The 14,354-nt window shown below is 36.9% G+C and overlaps 2 non-coding genes across 2 annotated transcripts; one reads left to right on the plus strand and one right to left on the minus strand.

Annotated features, from left to right (window-relative positions):
- The first annotated feature begins 2,204 nt into the window (after positions 1-2,204).
- LOC148576089 (small nucleolar RNA R71) lies at positions 2,205-2,312 on the plus strand. The gene has a single exon (XR_015904096.1). It is a non-coding gene; the product is annotated as a small nucleolar RNA R71 (small nucleolar RNA).
- Positions 2,313-12,765: 10,453 nt separating this feature from the next.
- Positions 12,766-12,873, minus strand: LOC148576090 (small nucleolar RNA R71). The gene has a single exon (XR_015903071.1). It is a non-coding gene; the product is annotated as a small nucleolar RNA R71 (small nucleolar RNA).
- Between the last annotated feature and the right edge of the window lie 1,481 nt (positions 12,874-14,354).

Here is a 14,354-nt window from a genome sequence, read left to right on the forward strand (position 1 = left end):
GCTGAGTTGATCCTGTGGGGTCTACAGATCCTGAGGTGTCAAAGATTTGCATCCCTGCACCCATTAGGCATGTAAAATGCCTTTGCATGCAATTCTGGCATTTAAACGCCGAATTGATGCTTGTTCTGGGCATTCAACGCCCAGATGCAGCATATTTCTGTCGTGAACGTCAGCCAGATGCTTGTTTCTGGCGTTCAGCGCCAGCTCTTCTTCACTGTGCATTTCTGGCGTCTGAACACCAGGATGCTGCTTATTTCTGGCGTTTAACACCAGAAACATGCTTTGTTCTGGCGTTGAACGCCAGCCAGATGCTCCTTACTGGCGTTTAAACGCCAGTCAGATCCTCCTCCAGGGTGTGATTTTTCTTCTGCTATTTTTGATTCTGTTTTCAATTTTTATATTTATTTTGTGACTCCACATGATCATGAACCTAATTAAACATGAAAGAACAATAAAAATAAAATAGAATTAGATAAATAAAAATTGGGTTGCCTTCCAACAAGCGCTTCTTTAATGTCAATAGCTTGACAGTGGGCTCTCATGGAGCCTCATAGATGTTCAGAGCATTGTTGAGACTCTCCAACACCAAACTTAAAATTTGGTTGTGGCCTCCCAACACCAAACTTAGAGTTTGACTGTGGGGCCTCTGTATGACTCTGTTTTAAGAGAAGATTACTGTTCCTCTTTTCCATGTTTACAGAAGGATGTCCTTGAGTTTTAAACTTAAGGGAGTCCTCATTCAATTGAAGGACTAGTTCACCTCTGTTAACATCAATCACAGCTCTTGCTGTGGCTAGGAAGGGTCTTCCAAGGATGATGGATTCATCCTCATCCTTCCCAGTATCTAGGATTATGAAATCAGCAGGGATGTAAAGGCCTTCAACCTTTACTAATATGTCCTCTACTTGTCCATAAGCCTGTTTTCTGGAATTGTCTGCCATCTCTAATGAGATTTTAGCAGCTTGTACCTCAAAGATTCCCAGTTTCTCCATTACAGAGAGTGGCATGAGGTTTATTCCTGACCCCAGGTCACATAAAGCCTTCTCAAAGGTCATGGTGCCTATGGTACAAGGTATTAGGAACTTTCCAGGATCCTGTTTCTTCTGAGGCAATGTCAGTTGATCCAGATCACTCAGTTCATTGGTGAACAAGGGAGGTTCATCTTCCCAAGTCTCAATACCAAATAATTTGACATTCAGCTTCATGATTGCACCAAGGTACTTGGTAACTTTCTCCTTAGTAACATCCTCATTCTCTTCAGAAGAGGAATACTCATTAGAGCTCATGAATGGCATAAGGAGGTTTAATGGAATCTCTATGGTCTCTAGATGAGCCTCAAATTCCTTTGGTTCCTCAAAGGGAAACTCCTTATTGATCACTGGATGTCCCAGGAGGTCTTCCTCCTTGGAATTCACGTCCTCCTCCTCTTTTGTGGTTTCGGCCATGATGGTCATTTCAATGGCCTTGCACTCTCCTTTTGGATTTTCTTCTGTATTGCTTGGGAGAGTACTAGGAGGGATTTCAGTGACTCTTTTACTCAGCTGGCCCACTTGTGCTTCCAAATTTCTAATGGAGGACCTTGTTTCATTCATGAAACTCACAGTGGCCTTAGATAGATCAGAGACTAAGTTTGCTAAATTAGAAGTATTTTGTTCAGAGTTCTCTGTCTGTTGCTGAGTGGATGATGGAAAAGGCTTGCTATTGCTAAACCTGTTTCTTCCACCATTATTAAAGCCTTGTTGAGGCTTTTAATCCTTCCATGAGAGATTTGGGTGATTTCTCCATGAGGGGTTATAGGTGTTTCCATATGGTTCACCCATGTAATTCACCTCTGCTATTGCAGGGTTCTCAGGATCATAAGCTTCTTCTTCAGAAGATGTCTCTTGAGTACTGTTGGATGCAGCTTGCATTCCATTCAGACTCTGAGAAATTATATTGACTTGCTGAGTCAATATTTTATTCTGAGCTAATATGGCATTCAGAGTATCAATTTCAAGAACTCCCTTCTTCTGAAGCGTCCTATTACTCACAGGATTCCTCTCAGAAGTGTACATAAACTGGTTGTTAGCAACCTTGTCAATAAGTTCTTGAGCTTCTGCAGGCGTTTTCTTTAGGTGAATGGATCCACCTGCAGAAGTATCCAATGACATCTTTGATAGCTCAGATAAACCATCATAGAATATATCCAGGATGGTCCATTCTGAAAGCATGTCATAAGGATACTTTTTGGTCAGTTGCTTGTATCTCTCCCAAGCTTCATAGAGGGATTCACCTTCCTTCTGTCTGAAGGTTTGAGCATCCACTCTAAGCTTACTCAGCTTTTGAGGAGGAAAGAACTTGGCTAAGAAAGCCTTGACCAGCTTATCCCAAGAGTTCAGGCTATCTTTGGGTTGAGAGTCCAACCACACTCTAGCTTTGTCTCTTACAGCAAAAGGGAAAAGCATGAGCCTGTAGACTTCAGGATCTACTCCATTAGTCTTAACAGTATCACAGATCTGCAAGAATTCAGTTAAGAACTGAAAAGGATCTTCAGATGGAAGTCCATGGAACTTGCAGTTCTGCTGCATCAGAGAAACTAATTGAGGTTTCAGCTCAAAGTTGTTTGCTCCAATGGTAGGGATAGAGATGCTTCTTCCATGTAAATTGGAATTAGGTGCAGTAAAGTCACCAAGCATCCTCCTTGTATTATTATTATTTTCGGCTGCCATCTCCTCTTCTTGTTCAAAAATTTTTGAAAGGTTGTCTCTGGATTGTTGTATTTTAGCTTCTCTTAGTTTTCTCTCCAGAGTCCTTTCAGGTTCTGGATCTGCTTCAACAAGAATATTCTTGTCCTTGCTCCTGCTCATATGAAAAAGAGGGAACAGAAAAATAATAATAGGGATCCTTTTTACCACAGTATAGAGGTTCCTGTGTGAGTAGAAGAAAAGAAGGAGAAAAGAATGTAATGTAAGGAAAGAAACACAAGGGTGAGGAGAGCAGAGATGTGAGATGAAGAGAAGTGTTAGTAGATGAATAAATAAATAGAAGGAGATGAGAGAGAAGGAGAATTTTCGAAAATTATTTTTGAAAAAGAGTTAGTGATTTTCGAAAATTATTTTTGAAAAAGGTTAGTAATTTTCGAAAATTAAAATCAAAAATTAAAATAATTAGTTAATTAAGAAGAAATTTTGAAAAAGAGGGAAGATATTTTCGAAAATTAGAGAGAGAGAGTTAGTTAGGTAGTTTTGAAAAAGATAAGAAACAAACAAAAAGTTAGTTAGTTAGTTGAAACAAATTTGAAAATCAATTTTGAAAAGATAAGAAGATAAGAAGTTAGAAAAGATATTTTAAAATCAAATTTTTGAAAAAGATATGATTTTGAAAAAGATACGATAAAAAGATATTTTTGAAAAAATATGATTGAAATTAGTTTTGAAAAAGATTTGATTTTTAAAATCACAATTAATGACTTGATTCATAGGAAATCACAAGATATGATTCTAGAACTTAAAATTTGAATCTTTCTTAACAGGCAAGTAACAAACTTGAAATTTTTTGAATCAAAACATTAATTGATGATGTTATTTTCGAAAATTATGTGATAAAGATAAGAAAAATATTTTTGAAAAATATTTTTTTTTAAATTTTCGAAAATAAATAAGAAAAATGAAAAAGATTTGATTTTTGAAAAAGATTTTGAAAAAGATAAGATTTTTAATTTGAAAATTTGATTTGACTTATAAAAACAACTAGATTTTAAAAATTTTTGAAAAAGTCAAATCTAATTTTCGAAATTTTAAGAGAGAAAAGGGGAAATATATTTTTTGATTTTTTTTTTAATTTTTATGATGAGAGAGAAAAACATGAAAATGATGCAATGCATGAAAATTTTTAGATCAAAACAATGAATGCATGCAAGAATGCTATGAATGTCAAGATGAACACCAAGAACATATTTTTGAAAAAATTTTTATGCAAAGAAAACATGCAAGACACCAAACTTAGAAATCTTTCATGTTCAGATACTATGAATGCAAGAATGCATATGAAAAACAAGAAAACATCAAGATCAAACAAGAAGACTTACCAAGAACAACTTGAAGATCATGAAGAACACTATGAATGCATGAATTTTTCGAAAAATGCATAAAATTTTTAGAAAAAATGCAATTGACACCAAACATGAAATTGACTCAAGACTCAAACAAGAAACACAAAAATTTTTTTATTTTTATGATTTTTTTGGATTTTTCGAAGATTAATTTGAAAAAAAAAATAAGGATTCCAAAATTTTTAATATGAATTCCAGGAATTGTGTACTCTTAGTCTAAAGCTCCAATCTGAGGGTTATGCATGGCTTACTAGCCAGCCAAACTTTAGAAGATATTGATACTTTCCATGTATAGAGCAACTAAGTGTGTGAAAATCAACAAGCTCTTGTGTGATAAGTTGAAACCCAGTCCAAAAGATTAGACATGGCTTACAGCCAGCTAGGATTCAACAAATCATCATGAAACACTAGAATTCATTTTTAAAAATTCTGAAGAAAAATATATTTTTGAAAACATTTATTTTAGAATTTTTTTTTTCGAAAACAAAGGAGAAATTTTTGAAAAAATTTTTTTTTTGAAAAATTTTTGAAAATAAAACAAAAAGAAAATTGCCTAATCTGAGCAACAAGATGAACCGTCAGTTGTCCAAACTCGAACGATCCCCGGCAATGGCGCCAAAAACTTGGTGCACGAAATTGTGATCTCTGGCAACGGCGCCAAAAACTTGGTACGCACGTCTTAATAAATCGTTTTTCATTCACAACTTCGATACAACTAACCAGCAAGTGCACTGGGTCGTCCAAGTAATAAAACCTTACGTGAGTAAGGGTCGATCCCACGGAGATTGTTGGTATGAAGCAAGCTATGGTCATCTTGTAAATCTCAGTCAGGCGGATAATGATTGATTATGGAGTTTTCGAAAATAAATAATAAATAAACAGAAAATAAAGATAGAAATACTTATGTATATCATTGGTGAGAATTTCAGATACGTGTATGGAGATGTGTTCGTTCCTCTGAACTTCTGCTTTCCTGCTGTCTTCATCCAATCAGTCTTACTCCTTTCCATGGCTGGCTTTATGTAAGGACATCACCATTGTCAATGGCTACTTTTCATCCTCTCTGGAAAATGGTCCGATGCGCTGTCACTGCATGGCTAATCGTCTGGAGGCATCACCGTGGTCAATGGCTGTATCCTATCCTCTTGTGAAAATGGTCCAAATGCTCTATCATAGCACGGCTAATCATCTGAGGTTCTCGATCATACTGGAATAGGATTCACCCTCCTTTTGCGTCTGTCACTACGCCCAGCACTCGCGAGTTTGAAGTCCGCCACAGTCATTCAATCCCAGAGCCCTACTCAGAATACCACAAACAAGGTTTAGACTTTCCGGACTCTCATGAATGCTGCCATCAATCTAGCTTATACCACGAAGATTCTGATTAAGAGATCCAAGAGATACTCATTCAATCTAAGGTGGAACGGAAGTGGTTGTCAGGCACGCGTTCGTGGGGGAATGATGATGATTGTCACGTTCATCACATTCATGTTGAAGTGCGAATGAATATCTTAGAAGCGGAATAAGTTGAATTGAAGAGAAAAATAGTAGTACTTTGCATTAATTCATGAGGAACAGCAGAGCTCCACACCTTAATCTACGGAGTGTAGAAACTCTACCGTTGAAAATACATAAGTGAAAGGTCCAGGTATGGCCAAATGGCCAGCCCCCAAACGTGATCACTATGATCCTAAGATGAACTAAAAATCATAAGATCCCTATTACAATAGTAAAAAGTCCTATTTATAATAAACTAGCTACTAGGGTTTACAGAAGTAAGTAAGTGATGCATAACTCCACTTCCGGAGCCCACTTGGTGTGTGCTTGGGCTGAGCTTTAGCTTTCCACGTGCAGAGGTCATTCTTGGAGATGAACGCGAGTTTGTAACGTATTTCTGGCGTTCAACTCTGGCTTGTAACGTATTTCTGGCGTTTAACTCCAGACAGCAGCGTAGAACTGGCAATTAACACCCTTTTACGTCATCTAAACTCGGCCAAAGTATGGACTATTATATATTTCTGGAAAGCCCTATATGTCTACTGTCCAACGCAATTGGAAGCGCGCCATTTTGAATTCTGTAGCTCCAGAAAATCCACTTTGAGTGCAGGGAGGTCAGAATCCAACAGCATCAGCAGTCCTTCTTCAACCTCTGAATCTGATTTTTGCTCAAGTCCCTCAATTTCAGCCAGAAAATACCTAAAATCATAGAAAAACACACAAACTCATAGTAAAGTCCAGAAATGTGAATTTAACATAAAAACTAATGAAAACATCCCTAAAACTAACTAGATCTTACTAAAAACATACTAAAAACAATGCCAAAAAGCATATAAATTATCCGCTCATCAATAACCAACTTATCTTATCTAGAAAGGTCACTCTACAACCACTATAAATACACTGGAGCACCTAGGTATAACTCATACTCTGATTCTACAATAAACCTGCTTAATACCCCGTGCTAACTTAAGCATCGGAGTCTCTTGTAGGTACCCCCCACCCTCCGGTGACCAAGGATTAGAAGTGCAGCCAGTCCAACAAGTCAGACACAACAGCTCCGGCCGCCACCAGCCAGCCGGACACGTCATCTCCGACCAATACAGAAGATCTCACCCGAGATCGACCTACAGTTTCAGGTAACCCTCGGAACACTAACCAATTTTGAGCCCATGATAAACCCTTTTGTTCTTAAATAAAGCATATAAACAACCCTAAGTGAAAAACCATGAATGTCCCTAAATTTGAATCCTTGATTAGCTTAGGTAAGTTAGGATGTGTGTCATTCAATTAGGAGGGTATACTTGGGAAATTCGGGTAGATATATAGGTGTGTAATTGTAGTGTAATTGAAAAATTCTAGGATTTGGGAACATACTCATGTGTTGAATGACGAAACTGTATGCAGTGAAACTTTTGTTCACAAAGAAACCCCAAGAAAAAGGGGATAATAAAAAAAATAAAAAAAAAATAAAAGAGAGAAAGCAATGAAAGGGGACAAAGATGCCCCAAGATAAAGTAACAAAAACAATGCATATGAGTGTGAATTGAAAAGAATACATGAGTATGCAAAAAGAGTAAAACTCAAGGGTGGCTAGGTAATATATTGTAGTTGTATAGGTTGTTCTATGTGTCTAGTGGATCCTAGGTTGATCAAGGACTCAAATTTTAAGCCCACGTGGCCATATACATTCTTACCTTCACCCTAGCTCCGTTACAACCCATGAATAAGACCTCATGATACTTGTAAGCATGCATTAAGTAATTATCGATTGTTAGATGAAAGACAAATCTTGGAAAGCATGATTAGGAGAAGATTGAGTGACGAACCCTATACACTTGAGCGAATAGAGCGGATACACTTCTGGTGAGGGTTCGATGCTCAATGCTTGTTCCCGGCTTTCACAAGCGTTCGTTTAGCAAGTCATATGCATTCCATGGTGATGTTCAATTTGGTAGGATTCATGAATCACATACTATTTTCACCCTATATGCTCACATGTATTCTTGGAGGATAGATTTACTCTTGACCAAGTAGGTAGATGATTTTACATTAGTTGCATGCATCCATTTAGGTAGTTTGCATTTCATAAACCCTTTCCCATCATGATCTTTGGTCTTTTTATTTTAAGCATGAGGATATGATTGGTTTAAGTGTAGGGAGATTTGATAAACCCCGATTTTGTGGTTTATCTTGTGCTTATTTTAGGGGATTTTATCAATATTTCTCACACTTATTCGCAAGAAATGCATGGTTTTGTGTTCACTTCCCAATATTGCTCCATGATGGAAAACATGCTTATTTTGCCTTAAAATTGCCATATTTTAATCCTCTTCTATTGCCATTCGATACTGTGATGTATTTGTTGAGTAATTTCAAGAATTATAGGGTAGGAATGACTTAGAAGAGAGGGAGAAAGCATGTACAAAGAGGGGAGGAACATGAAGAATTTAAATCTTGGGAAGAGCAGCATCGGCGCGCCTGCGCACTCCACGCGGACGCGTGGATGGGATTGGCTGGAAGCGGCGCGCAAGGATGGACGCATCCGCGCGGATCAGAAGATTCCTATCGACGCGCACGCGCACTTGGCGCGCACGCGTGGATCGCAAAAGCAATCGGCGCGCACGCACGCATGGCGCGCACGTGTGGGAAGCTGCACGTGACCTCATTAAAGGAAATCGTGCCTGGCAATTTCTGAGGCTCATCAGGCCCAATTTCAAGCTGTTTCTACATGGAAAAGACCCAAGGATGCTAGGGGGAAAGGGGGGATCAATCATTTTTACACTAAGACATAATTTTAGCTTTTTTTTTGGTTCTTTGGTTATTCTAGAGAGAGAAACCCTTTTTCCTCTCTAGATCTAGTTTTAATTTGATCTTCCCTTGTTGATTTATGAATTGGATCTTGTTAATTACTAGTTTTAATTGTTCAATTTGAATTCCTTGTTACAATTTTTCTTATATCTAGTGATAGTTTTATGAATTCTTGTCAATTGTCATTTTATACCCATTTCATGAATGTTGTGAATCTTGACTTGTTGATGTTACATTGATGATTTCTATGTTTAATCTTGTTGTTTGGATGATTGAATGTTGATAATTGTTAGTGGGTACTTGTAGATTTCAATTTAATTGCTATTTTGAACATGTCTTTTGTTAATGCTTACCAAGTGTTCGATGAATTGTTTACTTTGATTATGGAGTAGTCTTCTTTACTCTTGGCCTAGGTCAAGGGAATTGGGTAAACTTGAGTCATTGGGTCTAATGGATTTGATGATTTGGGAGCCCTTGGTAGTCAATTTGATACTCATTGATGCCAACCCACTACTAATCCAATTAGTAGGTAGGTTGGGACTTATGGGTTGATGTGATCAAAGCCATTTGACGTACTTCAAGTCTAGGAGTAGATATCACATACTTAAGACTTTGAGGGTAGACTTAATGAGCTTTGTTCCTCATAATTGTCAAGATACGGTTGTTAGACAAAGATCGTGACCCCAATTCCCATGCCTAGCCAAGAGTTGTGATGAGTGAATAATTTATACGCTTTTTGGCATTGTTTTTACATAGTTTTTAGTATGATTTAGTTAGTTTTTAGTATATTTTTATTAGTTTTTAAATAAAATCATATTTCTGGACTTTACTATGAGTTTGTGTATTTTTCTGTGATTTCAGGTAATTTCTGGCTGAAATTGAGGGACTTGAGCAAAAATCAGATTCAGAGGTTGAAGAAGGACTGCAGATGCTGTTGGATTCTGACCTCCCTGCACTCAAAGTGGATTTTCTAGAGCTACAGAACTCCAAATGGCACGCTCTCAATTGAGTTGGAAAGTAGACATCCAGGGCTTTCCAGCAATATATAATAATCCATACTTTGCGTGAGTTTAGACGATGCAAACTGGCGTTCAACGCCAGTTTCATGCTGCATTCTGGAGTTAAACGCCAGAAACAGGTTACAAACTGGCGTTCAACTCCAAGAGAAGCCTTTACACGTGTAAAGCTCATTGCTCAGCCCAAGCACACACCAAGTGGGCCCCAGAAGTGGATTTCTGCATCATTTACTCATTTCTGTAAACCCTAGTAACTAGTTTAGCATAAATAGGACTTTTTACTATTGTATTTACATCATCGGATCATTTTTAGTCTTGGTTACTCTAGTTCCCCTCTGGGGCCGAGACCAATGAACTCCATTATCACTTATGTATTTTCAACGGTAGAGTTTCTACACACCATAGATTAAGGTTTGGAGCTCTACTGTTCCTCATGAATTAATACAAAGTACTACTGTTTTCTATTCAATTCAAGCTTATTCCGCTTCTAAGATATTCATTCGCACTTCAACATGAATGTGATGATTGTGACAGTCATCACCATTCCTAACTCATGAACGCGTGCCTGACAACCACATCCGTTCTACCTTAGATTGAATGGGTATCTCTTGGATATCTAATACAGGGGACCGAGTCCGAGATATTAGAATCTTCGTGGTATAAATTAGAACCCATGGACGGCCATTCTTGAGATCCAGAAAGTCTAAACCTTGTCTATGGTATTCCGAGTAGGATCTGGGAAGGGATGGTTGTGACGAGCTTCAAACTCGCGAGTGCTAGGCGTAGTGACAGACGCAAAAGGATCAATGGATCCTATTCCAGTATGATCGAGAACCGACAGATGATTAGCAATGCAGTGACAGCGCATTAGACCATTTTCAAGCCATGTCTAATTCCTTGGACGACCCAGTGCACTTGCTGGTTAGTTGTGCGAAGTTGTGAACAGAATTAAGAACATGAACGTGCATCATTAGTTTTTAGCGCCGTTACCAAGGAAGGAACGATCACGATTTCGTGCACCAAGTTTTTGGCACCGTTGCCGGGGATTGTTCAAGTTTGGACAACTGACGGTTCATCTTGTTACTCAGATTAGGTAATTTTATTTTAATTTTAAGCTTTTTGTTTTAATTATTTTCGAAAAAAATTTTCAAAAAAAAATAATTTAAAGAAATAAATTATTCTATGTTCTTCATAATTTTTAAGAAGAAATTCTGGAATTTCATGAGATAGGTTGAATCCTGGCTAGCTGTAAAGCCATGTCTAAATTCTTTTGGACTGAGGCTTCCTCCTCACATGCTTGAATTATGTATGCTGAAGCTTGGCTGGCCATTGGCCATGTCTAGTGTTTTGGATCGGAGCTTTCACTGAAAGTTTGGCTGGCTAGTAAGACATGTCTAATTCCTGGACTGGAGCTTTAGACTAACATTACAAGATTCCTAGAATTCTTATTAAAAATTCTGAAATCCTTATTTTTCTTTTTCCAAATAATTTTCGAAAAAACCAAAAAATTAATAAAATCATAAAATCAAAAATATTTTTGTGTGTCTTGTTTGAGTATAGAGTCAATTTTTAAGTTTGGTGTCAATTGCATGTTTATCTCTTTCTTGCATTTTTCGAAAACTCATGCATGATGTTCTTCATGATCTTCAAGTTGTTCTTGGTAAGTCTTCTTGTTTGATCTTTAAAATTTCTTGTTTGGTGTTTCTTCTTGTTTTTAATATGCATTCTTGAATTATTAGTGTGTCTAAAGAATAAAAATTTTTAAGTTTAGTGTCTTGCATGTTTTTCTTTTCTTAAAAATTTTCAAAAATAAGTCTTGATGTTCATCTTGATCTTCAAAGTATTCTTCGTGTTCATCTTGACATTCAAAGTGTTCTTGCATATTTTTCTTGTTTTGATTCATAATTTTCATGTTTTGAGTCTTTTTGATGTTTTTCTCTTTCATCATTAAAAATTCAAAAATCAAAAAAAAAATATCTTTCCCTTTTTCTTCTCATCAAATTCAAAAATTTGAATTGACTTTTTCAAAAATTTTTAAAATCTTGTTATTTCTTATGAGTCAAATCAAATTTTCAATTTAAAAATTCTATCTTTTTCAAATCTTTTACATTTTTCTTTCATAATTTCGAAATTTTCAAAATTTATTTTTAAAATCTTTTTCTTATTTTTATTTCATATTTTCGAAATTAATGCTAACAATTAATATGATTGATTCAAAAAAATTTTAGTTTGTTACTTGCCTAGTAAGAAAGATTCAACCTTTAAACTCTAGAATCATATCTTTTTAGTTTCTTGTTAGTCAAGTAATCAACTTTGATTTCAAAATCAAATCTTTTTAAATTTCTTTTTCAAATCTTTTTCAAATTAAGTTTCAATCATATCTTTTTCAAAATCAATTTCAAAATCTTTTCTAACTTCCTATCTTTTCAAAATTGATTTTCAAATCTTTTTCAATTAACTACTTGCCTTTTTGTTTGATTTTAAAAGTTTACTATTTCAATCATATCTTTTTCAAAACTACCTAACTAATTCTCTATTTAAATTTTCGAAAATCACCTTCCTCTTTTTCAAAATTCTTTTTAATTAACTAATTGTTTTAAATTTTAATTTTATTTCTTTATATATTTTCAAATTCTAATTAATTAATTTAATAAAAAAATATTTTCCTTTTATTTTAATTTGAAATTCAAATTCTTCATCTTCTCTCTTCTCCATTCTACTCTCCTATTCTTCTCCTCTTCTACTCACCTAAAGGAATCTCTATATTGTGACATAGAGGATTCCTCTTCTTGTTGTTCTCTTCTTTTTCATATGAGCAGGAGCAGGGATAAAGACATTCTTATTGAAGTTGATCCTGATCCTGAAAGGACTCTAAAGAGGAAGCTAAGAGAAGCTAAAACACAACACTTTGAAGAGGACTTTACTGAAATTTTTGAAAAAGAAGTTGAGATGGCCGAAACCAATAACAATGATGGGGGTGCATGGAAGATGCTTGGTAACTTTACTGCACCAAATTCGAAATTACATGGAAGAAGCATCTCAATCCCTGTCATTAAAGCAAACAATTTTGAGCTGAAACCTCAATTAGTTTCTCTGATGCAACAGAATTGCAAGTTTCATGGACTTTCATCAGAAGATCTTTTTTAGTTCTTAACTGAATTCTTGCAGATCTATGATACTGTTAAGACCAATGGGGTTGATCCCGAGGTCTACAGGCTCATGCTTTTCCCGTTTGCTGTAAGAGACAGAGCTAGAATATGGTTGGACTCTCAACCTAAGGATAGCCTGAACTCTTGGGATAAGCTGGTCACGGCTTTCTTAGCCAAGTTCTTTCCTCCTCAAAAGCTTAGCAAGCTTAGAGTGGATATTCAAACCTTCAGATAGAAAGAAGGTGAATCTCTCTATGAAGCTTGGGAGAGATACAAGGAACTGACCAAAAAGTGTCCCTCTGACATGCTTTCAGAATGGACCATCCTGGATATATTCTATGATGGTCTGTTTGAATTATCTAAAATGTCATTGGACCATTCTGCAGGTGGATCCATTCACCTAAAGAAAACACCTGCAGAAGCTCAAGAACTCATTGACATGGTTGCTAATAACCAGTTCATAAACACTTCTAAGAGGAATCCTGTAGGTAATGGGACGCCTCAAAGGAAAGGAGTTCTTGAAATTGATACTCTGAATGCCATATTGGCTCAGAATAAAATATTGACTCAGTAAGTCAATATGATCTCTCAGAGTCTGAATGGATTGAAGGAATCATCCAACAGTACTAAAGAGGCATCTTCTAAAGAAGATGCTTATGATCCTGAGAACCCTGCAATAGCAGAGGTGAATTACATGGGTGAACCCTATGGAAACACCTATAATCCCTCATGGAGAAATCATCCAAATTTCTCATGGAAGGATCAACAAAAGCCTCAACAAGGCTTTAATAATGGTGGAAGAAATAGGTTTAGCAATAGCAAACCTTTTCCATCATCCACTCAGCAACAGACAGAGAATTCTGAGCAGAATACATCTAGCTTAGCAAATATAGTCTCTGATCTATCTAAGGCCACTGTGAGTTTCATGAATAAAACAAGGTCCTCCATTAGGAATTTGGAGGCACAAGTGGGCCAGCTGAGTAAAAGAGTCACTGAAATCCCTCCAAGTACTCTCCCAAGCAATACAGAAGAAAATCCAAAGGGAGAGTGCAAGGCTATTGAGTTGACCATCATGGCCGAACCTACAAGGGAGGGAGAGGACGTGAATCCCAGTGAGGAAGACCTCCTGGGACGTTCAGTGACCAAAAAGGAGTATCCCTTTGAGGAACCAAAGGAATCTGAGGCTCATCTAGAGACCATAAAGATTCCATTGAACCTCCTTCTGCCCTTCATGAGCTCTGACGAGTATTCTTCCTCTAAAGAGGATGAAGACATTACTGAAGAGCAAGTTGCTAAATACCTTGGTGCAATCATGAAGCTGAATGCCAAATTATTTGGTAATGAGACTTGGGAGGATGAACCTGCCTTGCTCGCCAATGAACTGAATGCATTGGATAGGCAGAAATTACCTCAAAAGAAACAGGATCCTGGTAAATTCCTAATTCCCTGCAAAATAGGCACCATGACCTTTGAGAAGGCTCTGTGTGATCTGGGGTCAGGAATAAACATAATGCCACTCTTTGTAATGGAGAAACTTGGGATCTTTGAGGTACAAGCTGCCAGAATCTTATTAGAGATGGCAGACAACTCAAGAAAATAGGCTTATGGACAAGTAGAGGACGTGTTAGTGAAGGTTGAAGGCCTTTACATCCCTGCTGATTTCATAATCCTAGATACTGAGAAGGATGAGGATGAATTCATCATCCTTGGAAGACCCTTCCTAGCCACAGCAAGAGCTGTGATTGATGTGGACAGAGGAGAATTAATCCTTCAACTGAATGAGGACTACCT

This window comes from Arachis ipaensis, chromosome B1 (genome assembly GCF_059453495.1).
Source record: "Arachis ipaensis isolate K30076 ecotype BB chromosome B1, ASM5945349v1, whole genome shotgun sequence".
NCBI lineage: Eukaryota > Viridiplantae > Streptophyta > Magnoliopsida > Fabales > Fabaceae > Arachis > Arachis ipaensis.